Genomic DNA, 10,323 nt, shown 5'->3' on the forward strand with positions numbered 1-10,323 from the left:
ACTGCTGAATTCTTTTATGATTTGCCGGTCTGTGGATTGCTCTAGCTCTACCGTTATTAGAAATGGTGGTCATGTGGCATAGGCTATCCTAGGTGGCAGCATTTGGCCATTCAGGATATGGTCTGTGTCCTGGCACTCCTCCCTGTCCTGCAATATTGCTGCCGAGTTATAAGCTGAAACCCCTCTGGAGGTTCCCTTGTGACTATGTTGTTTCCTCCAGGTGCATTTTAAATCACTGTGATATTCGTGAACTTTGTTGATTGGAATCATACAGCTGCTTGTAGGTCTATTGGGATTCCACCTCCTTTGGATGCTGTGTAATTCCTGAATTCGCATAGATGATTTTTTCTTGGCTTTCAACAAGTTTCAGTCTGATATTTCTACAGATAAATTTTCAGACATATTATATTTCTTTATCTCTGGCTTTTCCATCTGGGACTCTTATGAATTCTAGTCTTTCATGCCCTGTCTTAACCCAGGATACAACAGCAATATTTTCATTGTTTTGCACTTGCTTTCCTATGTCCGAATCTGACCGAGGGATTTCTGTTCCCCTGTCTTCACAGTCATTCACGCGTTCCTCTGCATTATCTAGTCTGCTAAGGACTGAATTTTAGCCCTGATATTATCACATCCACTGAGTTTTCTGATATTTTTTGGCTCGTCTTTAGACTTTCTCTTCCCCTTTTCTGGTATTCTGCCTTTTGTGATTCTGAGACCCTTTTGTTCTTCAGTGTTTTCCTGACCTCCATTTTCAACACTTGGACTGCATAGCGTTTTGCAGTCTAGTTGTTTGAAAGCTTATCTTTTGGGCCTTCAATATCTTTGGAAATGGAAATGGTACTTCCTATTTCTTTTACTGTACTTCTTCATCTCTACTGGTCAGGTAATATCAGGTATCTAATGTAGATTTTTAGGGCTATGTTAAGTGAAAATTTTAGACTCTTGTCTCTACGCAATTCCAAGGGATTTCTGTGAGGACAATTTCTCCTAGACATTGATGCCATATTCTGTTCCTGTGTGTGTTGTCTGGTATATCTCCAATTGCTGGGGTTGCATTTGTTGTGATGAACAACCCATACTATTTCGATTAGCATAACTTCATTTTGATTACGCTTATCTCACAATTCTGAAAGTGCACAGGACACGGCCTCTTGTGGAAATGAGGATTCTAAAGGTTCTCAGCTCTGCCTTCTGCTCTATGTCATTTTGGAGTGTTTCCAAAACAGCAAACTGAGAGTGCGCTTGTGCTTTGTAGTGCCACGGGAATGTCCCAATGAAAGCAGTTCTTCCCAGAGCTTCTCTGTCTACTGAAACACCAGTGGAAGCACATCCATGGATGTCACACATCAGGGCCTGCTGGAATGATCCCGCAGACCGACCTTGGTGTCCTCGCTGCCGTACCGTGCCGGTGCCATCCAAAATGTAGCATCCGATTTTGGGAGATAGTGCTGAAGGAAATGCTTCCTCTTCTCACGCTGTGGACTTGGACCACTCTACCTTGTCCTATCATCCTTGTGGCACGGGTGCACGAAGGCCACCACAGAGCTGTTGCGCATCCTGTGCCTCAAACCAAACCATAATCCCAGCCCAGGTTATGAATGTAGCAGATCCTAAGGCTTTTCATTCTGATTTCAAACCCAAGGCCCCCTGGATCCCTCAGACCAGATGCACGATAGCTCTGATTCAGCCCCACACGTGCTCTATTGGAAAAATGCCCAATTGGTCCCTGGTCCTGCAGATGCACTGTTTGTGGCCATGGGACATATCGGTAATCTCAACCGCGCGACCCGTGTGGTTGATTTATCATTGGTACACTGTTCGGTTTGCTCTCTTGATTAGACCCACCACATCCCACGACGCACTCCAGATCCCTGAGACTCAGCGTATGCCATCAACCGTAGCCCTATACCTCACTTACCGATACCCCTGCTAACTGTAATTTGGCATCACGGATCTTGGTCTCAGAATCAACTGTGGGGATATTTTGCGCTGGTTTCTTTGAGTTCTGTCAGCCAAGCATCTGCTGTGCACTCTTGTAAATCTCAGCACATCACCTTCAATCTCATGTCTCCTGTCCGCTTGAGAGGGTGTGTCCAAGTTAAACAGGGTTTCACCCTTGTTGGTCAGACCCTGCACTGGTTTCCATTCCCTGCTTTGCCTTCTCCTGCTTCCAGGTGTCCTGAGGCCTCATCCTGTCTTTGGAAGTAACAGACCTCTCTTCGGCAAGTGTCCTGTGCCAAAGGCTGGGTGAGTGGAGTTTTACATTTCTCTGTACAAGGGAGCGCGTGAGTGCAGGTTGCACTTCTTCTCTGCCACCTGGGCATCGATGAATCAACACTATCCAGATACATTTCACAGAAATGTGATATGTGCATAGCTCTTGGTTTCTATACAGCCGTGGTGGGAGGGGTTGTCCAAAGAAACCTGTTTTGACATTGTGTTGATATCTCATTTGCAGTCTTTAAGAATTTTAACAGAATTCATTTACATGTTTTGGGAGTTATACGAAAATGAAGTTATTTTTTGAAACACACTCAATCGACCTAGAAGCCAGACTTGTCAATTTTGGTAACATTTTGTCAGCTCTACGGAAAACCTAGACAGATAGAATGCAAACTAGCAGTCCAAACTTTTAAAGGGGTCATGTCAGCTCTTTTCGGTTGAAGCCTCCGAGACCAACAGGAACCATGAAATAACTATTGGAAACATGAAATAACCCCCAACCTTGGATACACTTGGGCATGTGGTGCCCTTTAGTCCTATTTGTCACCTACTGGCCAATGTTGGCATTTCAAGGGGTAACATCCCTCTCTAGGAAAATACAAGAGGAAACAAACCAAATATATACATTTAGGTTTGAATCCAAAAGCACCTAGAGGCATTATAGCTAGGAGAACCCTGCTGCAGTTATGCTTGTCTATGGAGAACCAGGTGTTCTTCTATCAGTGATGAGAACCGTTAATCTTCCGATCATGTTGGGTAAAGCCATTTAACGCAACCAAGTCTGCACCCACATGATATAGTGCCCCCGGGGGCTTGACTCAAGTGAAAGACGATCCACATAAGCTGTGTCTTTAATGTCATTGGCGACTTTTACAGTACAGTTCACTTTCTGACTTGTACTATTTACCTATACTGTCTTGAAAAACTGAGGCCTAATACAGATTCAAGTTCAGTCAAAGATTCCCCTCACTTACCACACTCCCTTCACCCCAGGGAAGACATAAACACAACATTTGCTGAATCTAGTGGAAGGCCATCGTTTCTAGGTGTGAGCTAAGTATTCAATTCCTATCTATTTCAGCCGAGACTATTTGACCTTTAAGTAGTTCACTGTTGTTCACAGAGTGTGAAGCTGTAGGAACTCTGATTCTAGGAGGGACTTGCCCTTCTCCTAATGGCTTCATTGCCACTCAGGTACTGAACCTTCAAAATGGATGCGTGAGTGGAGGGGAGGGAAGGGCAAGTGCTTGCTAGCTAGGCCCAAACCTGGGAAAAGGCTTACCTGGGCTTGGTGAATTTTGGTCTGAATGGCTTGGGAAGGCCCCTTGGGACGTGTGGATTCTCACGACCTCTTCCAAGAACAGGAGCGTTTTGATCATCTCTGCCTTCTCTTCTCTTGCACACGTCAGGGACCTTGGACCCGTTCTTGGAGCAGAGAATTGAGGAACTTCCTCAAGTCCACGTTGGCACTCCGTATATTTCTGCCAGTATCAGCGAGGTTCAATATGTCTCCTGAATGTCTTTTGAGCCTGGTATCCTCTACAGCTGTCTCCACGCCAGTATTCTCCATTGTAGCAGAACATCTCTCATCCATGTGTTCGCATCTCTCCTCAATCCGTGCAGCCAGCTTTTCGGCCAGCTTCTCTTCGTGACTCCCCTAAAGTCGACTTCACCAGGACTGGGCAAGTCTGAAAGTACCTCGGAGCCTCACCAGTAAGCTGATGACAGGCAGATCTTCCACTGTCTGCCCTTTCAGGTTCTGGAAACTGACCTGTGAACTCAGGTCTTTGGGCAGCAGAAGTATCTCGAACTTACACAGCTTCCCGGACCAAACACCTAAGCCAAGCTCCACAGAGGCCTGCAGCCCCTCCATCACACTGATCCACCCACAGAACTCGGCCCGGTTACCTAGGATCCAACAGCCACAACAAGCCTCGTGGAACACACCAACATTCCACCTGGAATCCAACCGGTAACCGCCATCCCCAATGGCTGCTGCATCTTGTCAGTGTTGGGGGAGGGGCTGCATCCGACGAGAGGTTCCTAAAGTAAATGTGGTTCTGCCCACTAGCGTCCCATGGGCCTTTCTTCTTCCCTCTTTCCTTTTGTTCAGATCTGTATGCACAGTACCAATGGAGAGAAGTGTGTCCCTTTTCAGTTGAAGGTTTCACACGTCTTTAAACTTTCTAAGAGTTCACAGTACACAGAGACCCAGTAAAGGAGACTTATGTTCCTATAATATCCGTACAACCGGAATACATATGCGTCGCATGATTTCTGCTGAAAAACCCACACTCTCAGGACATGGATCTATTTGTTTCATGGGGGCTGAATTTCCAAGAAATGAAACCAACCCCAATGTGCACTTTACTGTCTGTCTCTTTTGCTCTTAATACACTTTGGCAGAGCTACTTGCCTTTGTTATAGGCTTCTTACAATTCTTCTCTACGTAGCGTAGAATATGGCATTCCTTCATCCTGTTGGAAGACATACAAGACTACATCACGGACTAGGAATCCATTGGATTCCAAATCGGCATTTGGGTGAGGTCACGATATGCTCTTATGAATCTATATTTACGAATATGAATGCACGCCTCTGATTTCCGAATACAAGTGTGCTGAGTACATGCAAGCCGCAATACTGGGTCGATGCGTGCTGAATGATCCTTGACATCACCTTGAGTATTTTCTTTTGAATAATCATGTTTCCCATGGTATATGTCAGCCAACCGTACCATTTTGGTGCATGTTTGTTGGTTTGATTCTTTGTTGGTCTGCTTCTCGCTTGTTTTGCAAACACGTCAGGCCATGCATCTCTCCTTTCGCTTCAAACAGAGAGTCAAATAAGCTGATTAACTTAAGAGAGTGCTTCCAATCACCTATGATTTCCTGCTTCCCTCTCCAATCTTTAAGGTTTTGATGTCCTCCTTGCCTTCTTCTTGTTTCTTCTTTGCCACTCATGCTCTTCTTGCATTTCCAATAATGGTTTTCTTCTTTCCATTTCATCTTGCTGCTTTTCTATTCCGGGGAGTATTCTCAACCTTCCTTTTAGAAGAAGTTTTGAACTGCTGAATTCTTTTATGATTTGCCGGTCTGTGGATTGCTCTAGCTCTACCGTTATTAGAAATGGTGGTCATGTGGCATAGGCTACCCTAGGTGGCAGCATTTGGCCATTCAGGATATGGTCTGTGTCCTGGCACTCCTCCCTGTCCTGCAATATTGCTGCCGAGTTATAAGCTGAAACCCCTCTGGAGGTTCCCTTGTGACTATGTTGTTTCCTCCAGGTGCATTTTAAATCACTGTGATATTCGTGAACTTTGTTGATTGGAATCATACAGCTGCTTGTAGGTCTATTGGGATTCCACCTCCTTTGGATGCTGTGTAATTCCTGAATTCGCATAGATGATTTTTTCTTGGCTTTCAACAAGTTTCAGTCTGATATTTCTACAGATAAATTTTCAGACATATTATATTTCTTTATCTCTGGCTTTTCCATCTGGGACTCTTATGAATTCTAGTCTTTCATGCCCTGTCTTAACCCAGGATACAACAGCAATATTTTCATTGTTTTGCACTTGCTTTCCTATGTCCGAATCTGACCGAGGGATTTCTGTTCCCCTGTCTTCACAGTCATTCACGCGTTCCTCTGCATTATCTAGTCTGCTAAGGACTGAATTTTAGCCCTGATATTATCACATCCACTGAGTTTTCTGATATTTTTTGGCTCGTCTTTAGACTTTCTCTTCCCCTTTTCTGGTATTCTGCCTTTTGTGATTCTGAGACCCTTTTGTTCTTCAGTGTTTTCCTGACCTCCATTTTCAACACTTGGACTGCATAGCGTTTTGCAGTCTAGTTGTTTGAAAGCTTATCTTTTGGGCCTTCAATATCTTTGGAAATGGAAATGGTACTTCCTATTTCTTTTACTGTACTTCTTCATCTCTACTGGTCAGGTAATATCAGGTATCTAATGTAGATTTTTAGGGCTATGTTAAGTGAAAATTTTAGACTCTTGTCTCTACGCAATTCCAAGGGATTTCTGTGAGGACAATTTCTCCTAGACATTGATGCCATATTCTGTTCCTGTGTGTGTTGTCTGGTATATCTCCAATTGCTGGGGTTGCATTTGTTGTGATGAACAACCCATACTATTTCGATTAGCATAACTTCATTTTGATTACGCTTATCTCACAATTCTGAAAGTGCACAGGACACGGCCTCTTGTGGAAATGAGGATTCTAAAGGTTCTCAGCTCTGCCTTCTGCTCTATGTCATTTTGGAGTGTTTCCAAAACAGCAAACTGAGAGTGCGCTTGTGCTTTGTAGTGCCACGGGAATGTCCCAATGAAAGCAGTTCTTCCCAGAGCTTCTCTGTCTACTGAAACACCAGTGGAAGCACATCCATGGATGTCACACATCAGGGCCTGCTGGAATGATCCCGCAGACCGACCTTGGTGTCCTCGCTGCCGTACCGTGCCGGTGCCATCCAAAATGTAGCATCCGATTTTGGGAGATAGTGCTGAAGGAAATGCTTCCTCTTCTCACGCTGTGGACTTGGACCACTCTACCTTGTCCTATCATCCTTGTGGCACGGGTGCACGAAGGCCACCACAGAGCTGTTGCGCATCCTGTGCCTCAAACCAAACCATAATCCCAGCCCAGGTTATGAATGTAGCAGATCCTAAGGCTTTTCATTCTGATTTCAAACCCAAGGCCCCCTGGATCCCTCAGACCAGATGCACGATAGCTCTGATTCAGCCCCACACGTGCTCTATTGGAAAAATGCCCAATTGGTCCCTGGTCCTGCAGATGCACTGTTTGTGGCCATGGGACATATCGGTAATCTCAACCGCGCGACCCGTGTGGTTGATTTATCATTGGTACACTGTTCGGTTTGCTCTCTTGATTAGACCCACCACATCCCACGACGCACTCCAGATCCCTGAGACTCAGCGTATGCCATCAACCGTAGCCCTATACCTCACTTACCGATACCCCTGCTAACTGTAATTTGGCATCACGGATCTTGGTCTCAGAATCAACTGTGGGGATATTTTGCGCTGGTTTCTTTGAGTTCTGTCAGCCAAGCATCTGCTGTGCACTCTTGTAAATCTCAGCACATCACCTTCAATCTCATGTCTCCTGTCCGCTTGAGAGGGTGTGTCCAAGTTAAACAGGGTTTCACCCTTGTTGGTCAGACCCTGCACTGGTTTCCATTCCCTGCTTTGCCTTCTCCTGCTTCCAGGTGTCCTGAGGCCTCATCCTGTCTTTGGAAGTAACAGACCTCTCTTCGGCAAGTGTCCTGTGCCAAAGGCTGGGTGAGTGGAGTTTTACATTTCTCTGTACAAGGGAGCGCGTGAGTGCAGGTTGCACTTCTTCTCTGCCACCTGGGCATCGATGAATCAACACTATCCAGATACATTTCACAGAAATGTGATATGTGCATAGCTCTTGGTTTCTATACAGCCGTGGTGGGAGGGGTTGTCCAAAGAAACCTGTTTTGACATTGTGTTGATATCTCATTTGCAGTCTTTAAGAATTTTAACAGAATTCATTTACATGTTTTGGGAGTTATACGAAAATGAAGTTATTTTTTGAAACACACTCAATCGACCTAGAAGCCAGACTTGTCAATTTTGGTAACATTTTGTCAGCTCTACGGAAAACCTAGACAGATAGAATGCAAACTAGCAGTCCAAACTTTTAAAGGGGTCATGTCAGCTCTTTTCGGTTGAAGCCTCCGAGACCAACAGGAACCATGAAATAACTATTGGAAACATGAAATAACCCCCAACCTTGGATACACTTGGGCATGTGGTGCCCTTTAGTCCTATTTGTCACCTACTGGCCAATGTTGGCATTTCAAGGGGTAACATCCCTCTCTAGGAAAATACAAGAGGAAACAAACCAAATATATACATTTAGGTTTGAATCCAAAAGCACCTAGAGGCATTATAGCTAGGAGAACCCTGCTGCAGTTATGCTTGTCTATGGAGAACCAGGTGTTCTTCTATCAGTGATGAGAACCGTTAATCTTCCGATCATGTTGGGTAAAGCCATTTAACGCAACCAAGTCTGCACCCACATGATATAGTGCCCCCGGGGGCTTGACTCAAGTGAAAGACGATCCACATAAGCTGTGTCTTTAATGTCATTGGCGACTTTTACAGTACAGTTCACTTTCTGACTTGTACTATTTACCTATACTGTCTTGAAAAACTGAGGCCTAATACAGATTCAAGTTCAGTCAAAGATTCCCCTCACTTACCACACTCCCTTCACCCCAGGGAAGACATAAACACAACATTTGCTGAATCTAGTGGAAGGCCATCGTTTCTAGGTGTGAGCTAAGTATTCAATTCCTATCTATTTCAGCCGAGACTATTTGACCTTTAAGTAGTTCACTGTTGTTCACAGAGTGTGAAGCTGTAGGAACTCTGATTCTAGGAGGGACTTGCCCTTCTCCTAATGGCTTCATTGCCACTCAGGTACTGAACCTTCAAAATGGATGCGTGAGTGGAGGGGAGGGAAGGGCAAGTGCTTGCTAGCTAGGCCCAAACCTGGGAAAAGGCTTACCTGGGCTTGGTGAATTTTGGTCTGAATGGCTTGGGAAGGCCCCTTGGGACGTGTGGATTCTCACGACCTCTTCCAAGAACAGGAGCGTTTTGATCATCTCTGCCTTCTCTTCTCTTGCACACGTCAGGGACCTTGGACCCGTTCTTGGAGCAGAGAATTGAGGAACTTCCTCAAGTCCACGTTGGCACTCCGTATATTTCTGCCAGTATCAGCGAGGTTCAATATGTCTCCTGAATGTCTTTTGAGCCTGGTATCCTCTACAGCTGTCTCCACGCCAGTATTCTCCATTGTAGCAGAACATCTCTCATCCATGTGTTCGCATCTCTCCTCAATCCGTGCAGCCAGCTTTTCGGCCAGCTTCTCTTCGTGACTCCCCTAAAGTCGACTTCACCAGGACTGGGCAAGTCTGAAAGTACCTCGGAGCCTCACCAGTAAGCTGATGACAGGCAGATCTTCCACTGTCTGCCCTTTCAGGTTCTGGAAACTGACCTGTGAACTCAGGTCTTTGGGCAGCAGAAGTATCTCGAACTTACACAGCTTCCCGGACCAAACACCTAAGCCAAGCTCCACAGAGGCCTGCAGCCCCTCCATCACACTGATCCACCCACAGAACTCGGCCCGGTTACCTAGGATCCAACAGCCACAACAAGCCTCGTGGAACACACCAACATTCCACCTGGAATCCAACCGGTAACCGCCATCCCCAATGGCTGCTGCATCTTGTCAGTGTTGGGGGAGGGGCTGCATCCGACGAGAGGTTCCTAAAGTAAATGTGGTTCTGCCCACTAGCGTCCCATGGGCCTTTCTTCTTCCCTCTTTCCTTTTGTTCAGATCTGTATGCACAGTACCAATGGAGAGAAGTGTGTCCCTTTTCAGTTGAAGGTTTCACACGTCTTTAAACTTTCTAAGAGTTCACAGTACACAGAGACCCAGTAAAGGAGACTTATGTTCCTATAATATCCGTACAACCGGAATACATATGCGTCGCATGATTTCTGCTGAAAAACCCACACTCTCAGGACATGGATCTATTTGTTTCATGGGGGCTGAATTTCCAAGAAATGAAACCAACCCCAATGTGCACTTTACTGTCTGTCTCTTTTGCTCTTAATACACTTTGGCAGAGCTACTTGCCTTTGTTATAGGCTTCTTACAATTCTTCTCTACGTAGCGTAGAATATGGCATTCCTTCATCCTGTTGGAAGACATACAAGACTACATCACGGACTAGGAATCCATTGGATTCCAAATCGGCATTTGGGTGAGGTCACGATATGCTCTTATGAATCTATATTTACGAATATGAATGCACGCCTCTGATTTCCGAATACAAGTGTGCTGAGTACATGCAAGCCGCAATACTGGGTCGATGCGTGCTGAATGATCCTTGACATCACCTTGAGTATTTTCTTTTGAATAATCATGTTTCCCATGGTATATGTCAGCCAACCGTACCATTTTGGTGCATGTTTGTTGGTTTGATTCTTTGTTGGTCTGCTTCTCGCTTGTTTTGCAAACACGTC

At 45.3% G+C, this 10,323-nt stretch overlaps 1 long non-coding RNA gene across 1 annotated transcript in view; it reads left to right on the forward strand.

Annotated features, from left to right (window-relative positions):
• The window catches only part of LOC140693968 (uncharacterized), a 31,499-nt gene extending 27,707 nt beyond the window's left edge, over positions 1-3,792 (forward strand). Inside the window, exons 2-3 of the long non-coding RNA XR_012069691.1 lie at positions 2,178-2,250; positions 3,636-3,792. This is a non-coding gene — a long non-coding RNA (uncharacterized lncRNA). The remainder of the gene's footprint in view (positions 1-2,177; positions 2,251-3,635) is intronic.
• The last annotated feature ends 6,531 nt before the right edge of the window (positions 3,793-10,323 follow it).

Source organism: Vicugna pacos, unplaced genomic scaffold (genome assembly GCF_048564905.1).
Source record: "Vicugna pacos unplaced genomic scaffold, VicPac4 scaffold_20, whole genome shotgun sequence".
Taxonomy (NCBI): Eukaryota; Metazoa; Chordata; class Mammalia; order Artiodactyla; family Camelidae; genus Vicugna; species Vicugna pacos.